General features: G+C 34.7%; 1 non-coding gene across 1 annotated transcript; it reads left to right on the top strand.

Annotated features, from left to right (window-relative positions):
- Positions 1–10,494: 10,494 nt before the first annotated feature.
- On the top strand, positions 10,495–10,576 carry Trnas-cga (transfer RNA serine (anticodon CGA)). The gene has a single exon. It is a non-coding gene; the product is annotated as a tRNA-Ser (tRNA).
- The last annotated feature ends 1,506 nt before the right edge of the window (positions 10,577–12,082 follow it).

The raw sequence follows: 12,082 nt of genomic DNA, 5'->3' as shown, positions 1-12,082 counted from the left end.
AACAATATCAAGTACACACAAAGTAAAAAACATGCTAAAATCAAGAATAAAATCTTTAATTAAGATAGTATGATGTCAAAATTTAACCATGAAGGTTTATTCTTAAATCAAGATCGAAATTATACGAAAAATCATAAATCGAAATAATTAAATGCGAAAAATTGTCCTATTTGAAGTGGGTTTTTATCTTTATTATTTTTAAATTATTTTCACAATATAAATAAATCATAATATGCATAAATAATAAAAATAGAAGAACAAATTAAAGTAGAAATATGATGCTTATAAAATTATTTGAAATTGTATTACTATCGTTATTAAGCTAGCATTAATACCAACAATAAAAATACCAAAAATAGAACGCCAAAATTACAAATACTAAAAATATAATACCAAAAATAAAAAAAAACAAAGAATCCCAAACTAATTTAATAAAATTCCAAACACAAACATACCGAAAATACCAAAAAAATACTAATAATAAAAATACTAAAAATATAATACCAAAAAAAAAACAAAATTAAGAATCCCAAAAATACTTTAATAAAATTCCAAACACAAACATATCGAAAATACCAAAAAAATACTAAAAATATAAAATACCACAATAATTAAAGTGTACACCCAAGTAACTTCCTGTATTTTGGACCCTTCGAATTGATGGGTATTAAAAATTGCATTTTTTCGCAATGCAAAAAAAAATTTCAGTTTGGTGCATGATTTTTTTATCTTCTTCTACTTTTTTGTTGCTTCGTTTTTTTGTGCTCCTCTGTTTCGAGAGTACTACCATATGAGTAGCATACATGTGGATGCCGATGACGATGACGATGCTGATGCTGTTGGCCAATCAAATAGCCGAGGCCCGCACAATCGGAGGGCGTGGCATGGGCGGCAATACGCTCCTAGGTTTAACAGAAACGCATGGCCATTCATATGTATGCCATATACTACTATTCTATATGGTAGTCGAGAATAGGTCGAGTTGGGTTTGGGTTCGCACATAAGACGCATCGTTACCAGGACAGCCTTTGAGAGTTCTCTAATGATTGAATTGCTGCTCCCAAACGGCATCCCACATTGATTCTTCTCTTAAGCTCGCTTACCCCCCTTCCCTCTTCCCTTCCCACCACTCCTGTGGCCCTTAGTCAGTCATGAGTTTTCTTTGACAAACGCTGTTCACTTTTTACTGTATTGCAGCATTCTCTCTAATTAACGCTCATGCCACGTTGTCAGTGTTATTTGCCGCATTGCGAAGCGCAATTTTTTGCAAATCAATTCCGTTTGAAAACCTTTAGAGCTTAGAAAACATTTTCCTATGCAATCGAAGCCTTGCATGCAACATAATTTAAACAGTGCTTTTAATGCAAATGTAGAGAATAAACACAATATTTTGGTTATTTTTATTGATCTTGTTTTTAACATACAATATTATATTATCAAATATCTTGCATATACTCGAATTATTTTAAATTCTAAGTTTTATATTCGCTTCCCATAGGATTGAATTGAATTGAATTGAATATAACTATATAAAGTCGTGGTCCTGAAGGTCGATTTGATATATTTTGATATATTTCTCAGTGCTATATTTTGAGTTTAGTCATATATCAATATACCAAATATATCCTTTGTACATTTGAGTATATTTGCGATATATTATTTTGGTATATTTCGATTATAGTACTACAACAATATACCAATAATACAACCTTTGGTATATTTTAGTATTTTTATGATATATATTTTTTGTATATTTTATTTTTAACATATGTACTACTATACCAATATACCAAATATATCATTTGGTATATTTCAGTATTTTTGTGGTATATTAATTTGGTATATTTTAAGAATAGTAAGGCTTTATCAAATATATCCTTTGGTACATTTTAGTATATTTGTGATATATTATTTTGGTATATTTTGATTATAGTACTACAAAAATATACCAATAATAAAGCATTTGGTATATTTTAGTATTTTTGTGATATATTATTTGTGTATATTTTAATATATTTACTACTATACCATATAGCATTTGGTATATTTTAATTTTTTTTGTGGTATATTAATTTGGTATATTTTAAGAATAGTAAGGCTTTGTTTTGTTTTTATTCGAAATGCGTAATAGGTATCTCACAGTCGAGCACACTCGGCTGAAGCTTTCTTACTTATTTCCTTTTAATATTGTATGTCTTAAACGTCCTTATGACCTAATACGTTGATTTCCCCTGAATATAAAAGTAGATAAAGTTGCCCCAAACGTAACAAAAAACTTGTTAAACAAAAAAAAAAAAATAATTAATATTTATATACATTTTCTTCTCTTTCTTAATAACTATCACGTGTACTTTTTCAGTTCATATTATTTTACGAAAGTAATAAAAATGTATTCTTTGTTGTTGTATTTATAAATAATTATTGAATGACTGAAAATACTATATGCAATGGACAGCCAATAAAACTGGGGTCTACTTAAAGGAAGTCATCTGAAAATTGATTATAAAAGTGTTCAAGTGACTGAGTCGATATTAATGATAATGTTTCTTACATTTTCTTCTCATTTTTAAACACGTTCACTTGTATTTTTTAATTTCAGTAGCAGTAAGAACGATTTTCTTGCTCGATTGAAATAAATATTGACTGACTAATTGAAAATATGCAATGCACAGCCAATAAAAAATTGTACTCGAAATGATTATAAAAGTGTTCGATTGACTGAGTCGAGAGATTTGGCCGTTTTAAGTGGTTTATCTTGGTCATTTGGCCCGATCGAGATACTTTATAGATAGGCCACAATTCAATTTCGTTGCGGGCGCCATAAACTTTCAGCTTGCCAGTTGCAAGTTGCAAGTTGTGAGTTGCAAGTTGAAGCGACGAAGCAAGCAATGCGAATGTCATTCGTTGCACTATTTTCTATCTCGCTTTGCAGCAGTTGCCCAGTTGTTGTTGTTGTCGATGATGTTGTTGTTGTTGTTGTTGTTGTTGTTGTTGTTGTTGTTGTTATGCATTCCAATGCAATGGCAATGGCAATGGCCAAAACAGATTTTCTGCAGATTCTTTGGCCGAGACAAAAAGCGCAGGCGGGTGGGCGCCGTTGGCCTCAGAACGCGAAGAACGTAAAGCATAATAAAAAGTCGTGCCTTACGTGCAGTTGCTGCCCCCTCCCCCCTCTTCCACCGTCCCCTTCTACTTGCCACACTGCTTCACCTGCCCCTCAACTGCTGCTGCTGCTGCTGTTGCTGCTTGCCACCCGTTTAACCTACCCATTCTTAGCCAATCTCTTTGTGGCAACATGCAGCTGTTGTTGTTGTTGTTGTTGTTGTGGTTGCAGTTGCAGCAGCTATTGTTGTTGCTGTTGCTGTTATTTCGGTTACCGATAGACTCGAAGAAAACATTTCTGTTTCTTTTCTCTTCTTTTTTTTGGTTTTGTGGCCATGGCCAGCGCCGTTTGCCTATTTTATGAGCGTCTTAAGGGCACGCACGATTTTTGCGTTGCGCGTTTTAGTTTGCGGCCTGTGCGTTATGTGGCACTGATTACCGTTGCAGTTGTTGTTGTTGCAACCATTGTTGTTGCCTCGACTTCGACTTCGACTGACTGACAGAGGTCAACTTAGCTGCAGCTTAGCTATGAACATTTTCGTAGGCGCCCAATGGCTGCGCTTAAAATTGAATTTAATTTATTTAAGCGGCTGCTCCGCTGCTGTGGCATCCACATCATCATCATCATCATCATCGTCATGAGGCAGTTGCATCATCCACATCATCAACATCATCATCGTCATCGAGAGTTCGAGCTGTAGCTGACTTTAATTAGGTATTTGCCAGTTCTTTTGACAATACCAAAAGCTTGGACTCATCCTCAGCTGAGTCTTCTCTTCCTCTTCTACGTCTTCTTCTTCTTGCCTGCTTTGCCTGCTCCTGGCTGTGGCACAAACAGCTCAACAGCTGCCACAGTTGGCACACTCGCAACAACAACGCGTTGTGCTGGCAACAAATCCCAAGCAAATAAAAACGTGTCGCGACTGCAGTGAAACAAGCAGCACACAAAATACACTAGACTTCTTTACTATTGAGAGCTTTTTACACAAATTATTTGCAACCATTTGAAACATCATGAATCTTCTACAAAAAGTAACAATTGTGAACAGCATTTGATTGACCTAAAGAATTCAATTGAAAACCAATATCACGAATCAATAAAATTAAGTACAGCTGTGATATATTTTGTGGAAATAATGTAAGTTTGAATATTATCAATCAGACAACATTAAGTTATTTAACAGTGCTCTGTAAGCAGTCTAATGTATTATCTTAACATCTTCATTCTGTTTTGTGATCTTGAATATAGAACAACATATATTGATTTAACTTTTAGTTTTAAAATCTTAAAGGTGATAGCCACTCGCCTCTGTAAGTAACCACTTAAAAATAAGTAAGAATTCTGAATTCTATTAAGACAAGAAACGTTTTACTTTTAAGAAAGTCCTTAAGAATTATAAATTGTTAAACTTATTGGCCCCTTTGTCACAGAATTTACTTATTATCTTTAGATAGATAGATTGTAAATAAAATCAAATTAAAAAAAAAAACGTATTTTTATTAGGATTTTGTTTAGTTTCTTTAGAGAGTAATATTAATGAAATTATTAATAAGCATAGACAAGAAATCAATAACTCCTTTACTTATTTAAGTTAATATATTATATTTTTCAAGGTTTGATGTACCAAACTCAGAATACTTTTTATCTACACGGAATGAAAAAACATACTAAAATGATGAATAATTTATTTAATCATAATGTTTCGTATGTCAAAATTTGCGCGTGATAATAGTAAAGGTTTATTCGTAAATCAAGTTCGAAAATCTACAAAAAATTAAGACTGCCCAATCTTGTAATGAGAGATTATATTTATAATTATTAGTACTATCATTACTACTATTTCTATTACTATTATTCCTTTTAATACTTTTTCTTAAATTCCGAATACTCTTCTTCTCGTTTCCCCCTCTCTAAGATTCTCTTCTACTTATTAGAAAATCGGTACTCCAAAAGTAGACTGAACAGTTTTGCAAGTAATTCAAAAGTGATAAAAAATGCGCAAGATGCAAGCAAATGGCTAATATAAAGTGCATGACATATTTGATAGTTGCGGTTCATTGAATCGATTTCAATTGCAAGAGAAACAAGACTATGCGGTACAGTTGCTGCTAAAAGTCATGGACCATAGGGCTAAAGCAGACAAAAGCATCGAGAGTTGAGTTGAGTTGAGTTGAGGTGCAATGTTGTACGTACAACAAATGTGAATTTAGTTGCCACCAAAAAAGCACACACAGAGGGATGAGGGATGAGAGGGAGGGGGGGACACAGTTGCTGTGATGTTGGCTGTTTGCCTGGCATTGTTGGTCCTTCGAGTATTCTTGTAATCCTGTCAGAGTGTGTACGTAACTTCCTCTCCCTTCCTCTGTCTCTTTATCGCTCTCTCTCTATGTGTGTGTGTGTGTGGGAGCGAGAGTCCTTGCATTTTATTTTCGTTTATCATTTATTTACTACTCAATTTTTCTACTACTTTAGTCGCGCGGCTCCCTCGTTGGGGCCAGTTGATTTCGTATGCCAAGTAACGGCAGCTCAGTGCAGTTGTTGCTGCTGTTGCTGTTGCTGCTGCTGTTGCTGCTGCAGCTGGTGCAACAGCAGCAAACAGCAGTAACTGCTGCTGCTTTCTCTCACGCGACTTTATCCTTCAAATGTCCTTGCGTGCGTTACAAAAAGCGCCTCTGCCTCTGCCTCCGCCTCCGCTTCCACACACACTGCCAACTTGCAACTGCCAACTGCCGACGACCATTTTACGTGCCCCGTGCCGTGGCAGCAACAGCAGCAACAACAACGGCAGCTGTGGATTTTAATGGCTGCAGCGTCGCACGTCGAGAGTCCCAGCAGCCACACACACATACACACAGCCTCCTTCAGACTCCGCCCCCTGCGTTGCCACAGCTTTTTAGCCGCATCCCTTGCAACATGCATTCGTGATGGCATCGCTGTTGTTGTTGCTGTTTCTGCTTCTGCTGTTGCTGCCTGCCTTTCTCGTCGCCATTTTAATTTCGCCTGCTGCACAACGTCGAATTTTCTAATCTTGTGCGGACTACGGCTCCCCAGTTGCCGACTCCCTCTCTCTCCCTCTCTCGCACTCGCACTCGCACTCCCACTCTATCTCTTGTTGCTGGTAGCCGCAGCTTTTCGGCGCCAACAGCCAACAGCGTCCAGAGGTCGTTTAAAGGACTTTTGCCGCAGGCCTCGCTATGCGTTCTCGCCCCCCCCTCCTCTCGCCCCTCCCCCCTCCTGATGTTTGGCGGTGAGGTGACTGCAACCGCCAAGATGGATGACGTGTCAGCTGCAATTGATGATGCCAAGCTAATGGCGGCTAACAAAATGGCGACTACAACGGCAAACGGCAAACGGAAAACGACGAACGGCGCACACGGCGTATGAGTGACGCAAACGTGTACAATGCGCTGCCTGAACGTGCCACATGCAGCATTCGCATGTCCTTCCTGCCCCCCAACTGATGACACACACACACACACACACTCGCACACATTAAGCAGCACACTCACTTAATGTGCAACGAGTCACTTGAATTCATCAGCCAATAAGGCTTAATAATGCTCCAAAAATTTATCAAGCAACATATTTTACAATCAGCTATTTCGTTAGATGAGACTATTAAATGAATTTCATTAATTACTTAAATATTTCAAGCATATTATTATAAGAAAACTACATATGTATATGGAAATCTGGCTTTCAGAACTTTTTTAAGACTAAAATCATGTTAACAAAATGTAAGCAGAAATAAAATATCAATTAAAAAGTTCTTAAAGTTCTTCATTTGTAGTTAATTCTTGTTGTTTCTTAAAACTAAAATATAGAGAATTCTAGTTCTGGGTTCAAACTCCATTCGCATCATTTTTTGAAATTTTAATTCACATTTAATTATCTATTAACATAACTAAAAATATTATATATGTATATACAAAAAGGGCAAACTAATGTTTAAGTTTAAACGAACAATCACAAATATTAATTATTTAAATTTTTTCTTTCTTCTTACATTAAGAATAAGTAACATATTATATATTCTTCAAATCAGAATTTGACCCTAAACACAATCTCATTTCAAGATAAGGTAGTTTAAATTTATTAATAGAACTAATATAAAGATTTTACAATTTATTATATATAATGTAATGCGCAAATTGTATTAAAATATATAAGCTTATGATATTATTTGTTTAATTTACTCAAGCATGGTTTAGATAACAATAAAATCAAAGACTCTTGAATTCTGAATTTTAGAAATGAGATCGAAATAATGCAATATGTCAAAAACAGCTGCAACTATCGTTTCATAATTGCTTTGGTTGACAATCTGGTATATTTTGAGCTCTATGGTGTATTTTTATTGTGGTAGTGTACCTATATACCATATATATATGTAGTTTTTGGTATATTTTAGCGTTTTATAATGTATTAAATTGGCATATTTCAGAATTACTTAGATTGACAATTTCGTATAATTTCAATGTGGTAGTATACCAATATACCAAGTATGGCTTTTGATATATTTTAGCGTTTTATAATGTATTAAATTAATGTATTTCAGAATTACTCAGATTAAGAATTGCGTATATTACCAATATACCATTTATAGCTTTTGGTATATTCCATCGTTTTATATTGTATTAAATTGGTATATTTCAGAATTACTTTGGTTGTTATAGTATACCAATATACCATATATGGATTTTGGTATATTCTAGCTGTTCATAACGGTATATTTCAGAATTACTTATGTAGATTGACAATTCCGTATATTTTCAATGTGGTAGTATATACTATAAATATACCAAGTATGGCTTTCGGTATATTTTAGCGTTTTAGAATGTATTAAATTAATGTATTTCAGAATTACTCAGATTAATAATTGCGTATATTACCGATATACCATACATAACTTTTGGTATATTCCATCGTTTTATATTGTATTAAATTGGTATATTTCGGAATTACTTTGATTGTTGTAGTATACCAATATACCATATATGGATTTTGGTATATTCTAGCTGTTCATAACGGTATATTTCAGAATTACTAAGGTTGACAATTTCGTATATTTTCGATGTGGTAGTATACCAATATACCAAGTATGGCGTTTGGTTAATTTTAGCGTTTTATAATTAGCGTAATTAATGTATTTCAGAATTACTCAGGTTAATTGCGTATATTACCAATATACCATAATTATAGCTTTTGGTATATTTTAGAATTTAATGTTTCCTTTTAAATTGGTATAGTTCAACAATAATACCGCACTTGGTTGGTTTTATTGAACATGATATTTCACAGTCGAGCGCACTCGATTGAAATTTTCTTACGTGTTCATATTTAACGCAAAACTGCGGGCCAAAGCGACTATAAATAGTATTTATTTGATATTTATATAAGTAAAACCGTCAGAATCCAATCACAAATTGCCAGCGTCGTTCAACGTTGTTGTGGTTGTTGTTGTGGTTGTTGTTGTTGTGGTTGTTGTTGTTGTTGTTGTTGTTGCTGTTGTCGGAGTCTTGGCAGCGATAACATGCCGCAAGATTTGTTGTGCTTTGACCAACGTCTTGGACTTGAGCTGGACCTCAAACTGGACTTGCTCTCCATGTTGTTGTAGTTGTTGTTGTTGTTGTTGCTGTTGCTGTAGTTGTTGCTGTTGTCGTCGTTCCCGTTGTTGGCTGTACACTCAACATGGTGCCTTTTTTTGTGCTCGAGGCTCGAAGCCTGTGCCTCGCTCCGCTCCAGACTTCAACTGTGACTCCGACTCCGACACCAACTCCAACTCCAACTCCAACTTTAACTTCAACATCGACTCCAACTTCAACTCCGTCTCCGTCTCGAAGTGCAACTTCAACTGCAAGTCGCAGCTCATGTTGTGCGCGCGTTTCACTCAGCTGGTGAGATTTGTGCCAGCAGACAAGTGCGACATGATGTTATGTGTCAACAGCTTAATTCGCAGCGCGAGTCGCAAGTTGCAAGTTGCAAGTTGCCCGCTTTGCCTCACTCGCTCGCTTGTGGCAACTTTTTGGACAGAGGGCAACCGAGCTGGATGAGCTCTGCTCGTCGTTGCATGTGCACCATGGTCATGTGGCATGTTGCCGTTGCCGTTCGCCGTTTGCCGTTTGCCGTTGTCATTGCCGTTGCCAACGCTGTTGTCCGATTCCAATCTGAGGCAACCCAAATCCAACAGCAAACTAGACAAACGCACTCTCTGGTCATTCAATTATTTATTATTTTGACTATGCCAAGCCAATTGTTTCCCTCCTCCTCCTCCTCATCCTCCTCCTCCGCCTCATCCTCTCCAATCTGATGGAATCAGCTGCCAGCCAAAAACAGGCCGATGAACAAAAAGTTAATTGCCTCAAATTCAAATAACTAAATCGCAAATACAAAAAATGTGCTTGTGGAGTTCAATTAAACTCTTCTTGAACTAAAACAGAAAATAGTTTACTGTGCAAATAAAAGAATATATTTATGTATTTTAGTTGGATTTGAATTGATTTTTTGTATCAATTTTTAAGCTGTCACTAAGCCAGTGCTCATTAAATTATTGAGAAAATATTTCAAATCATGTACGAAACATGAATTTTATTTTTTTTTTTTTTTTTTATCGATTCTTAAGTTGTTACTAAAGAAGTTATCATTAAGTAAGTAATTCCGTTTTGGAATCTTGTATAAAACATTAATGATAATAACAATAATAAAATAGCATACTATTAGAAAGAAATAGGCCATCAGTTAATGTTATTAATATTGACACAATCGCGGTAATATTATTTCGAGAAAGCAAATTAACTTTTAACAATCTTACAAATTTCATCGAAATGAAAATCAAATACTTAGTGTTTATATCTTTACTATTTCTTGTAAAACATATAGAGCTCAATGCGTTAATTAAATAATAAATAAATATATGATAAATATTATGATGAGATTTTTGGTCTTCAAACTTTCAAATTTCTCTTTTTATTAACAAGAATTTGGGTCTTATATCAAATGTTCCTGAAATCAAGATATGTTTTCAAACATTAAGATTTTCATGTTCTTTTAGACCAATATTCTTAGTACTATTAAAATCTTTAATGTGTTTATCCAAATTGGTGCCTCAATAGATCTAACTTTTATAAATATAACCTATACAAATTTAGTAGAATTTGTTGCTAACTTTTGATGATTTATCATTAATTTATCATAGTAATATTGTTTATAAGCAATTGCAATCAGTTTATCTTTACTATTTACCCAACTAATCCTAATTCAGGACTTACGCGCATTCCCCGTTATTGCAATTTCCCTTGACACTTCGTTCTCGCTTGGTTCTATAAATAGAACAACGTTGAACTACTGCGACTTGAGTTCAATACGAACAATTGGCAGCTGAGAAGATCACAGCAGTCGTGGCCGAGTGGTTAAGGCGTCTGACTCGAAATCAGATTCCCTCTGGGAGCGTAGGTTCGAATCCTACCGGCTGCGAAAAATGATTTCACTTTTTTTTAATTTTGTACTATATCATTTTTATGTAAATATGTTGGAAAAACTATTGAATACTATTTAATTTTAGTATTAACTATGTATTTATTATTGAAAGTAAATATTTTATTATATACTTATAATAGTGTGAGTTTTCAATAACTTTTTTAAATGTATTTTATGTTTCTTTTGAAGTAAATATTTTATTGTAAATATAAGGTGTTATAAACTTTTTAAATTTACCTTTATTTTCTTAAGTAAATATTTGACTGAAAATAATTCGATTTTTGATTAATTTTTGTAAAATTTCATTTTTTTTTTTTGTTAATTTTTTTTTATTCATATAGTATGAGACCAACTTAAATAACCATGGATTTACAACAAAAATTCTGCAAAAAAAACGAAATTCCTATAAAGGATTCGACTATAACAATTTTAATATTAAATATTGGTTTCTTAGCTTATTAGTAAAACTTTAAGAGTATTTTTTATTTGAAATAAGATTTGTATATATATAATATTTAAATTATATACAATATTTTGATATTATTAGTATACACCAATTAAAGTATTCATCATTTTATATCTGCAATTTAAGTCGTCGAATAAAAATTAAGTATTTAATTAAGATTTACATTCGTTCATTGTGTATAATAAATTATAATAAATTAAGTAATAAAATAGCAACATTTGCATTTCCAAGATTCAAAATTCTTCTTTTGTTCGTTATTACAATAAATTAAGTAATAAAATTACAACATTTCCACTTCCCCGATTAAAAATTCTTCTTTTAATAAACAAGAAATAAATTCATGATTTTTCAATCTCGTTTATTTGTTTGCTCAACAAATGGAAACTAATTCGTGTGCGCAACTGAATGTTTCCATCAATGAGATGAGCATTTAGGCTAATTAGTTGATCGTATTTTTCCCACGCCCACGCAACGTGCAGATCGACTCAGAGTTGAAGTCGAAAGACAAGCGACAAGAGGCATGAGACAAAAGCGAACAAAAAACGAAGTCACACTTGTCTGACTCAGTGCTCAGCAGTGTTCAGTGTTCAGTGCTCAGCTCTCTCGGGGAGCATGGGACGTCTGATCGAAATGATCTATGGACCGAGGCGCAGAGCGTCATGCTGTGGTGCAGTGCGGTGCGGTGTGGTGTGGTTTGGGTCCACCAAATTTGGCAGTGCCAAAGCCACAAGGGGAGCAGAAATCAATGCACGCTACTTGCGCCCAAAAGGTATTGAAAGCCCCATAACGAAAAGCACTCACTGCAGCTCAGGAGACACACAGAGACTGCGACTGCGACTGCGACTGAGACTGAGAAAATGAGAGCCACAATAAAACTCATAAATCAAATAAGACAAAAGACTCGAGGCGAACGCAGGGCTCTGTCTCTGCTTCAGTTTCTGTCTTCGTCTTCATCCCAAGCACAGGACCAGGACATGTCTGTTCGACCACGAAAACGAAAGCTAAACTCGTTGCCATGGCGTGCGTTCAAGCGAGAG

The sequence above is a fragment of the Drosophila nasuta genome, chromosome X (assembly GCF_023558535.2).
Source record: "Drosophila nasuta strain 15112-1781.00 chromosome X, ASM2355853v1, whole genome shotgun sequence".
Lineage (NCBI taxonomy): Eukaryota > Metazoa > Arthropoda > Insecta > Diptera > Drosophilidae > Drosophila > Drosophila nasuta.
Note: the sequence above shows the minus strand (reverse complement) of the source record. Positions and strands in the feature narration are given on the sequence as shown.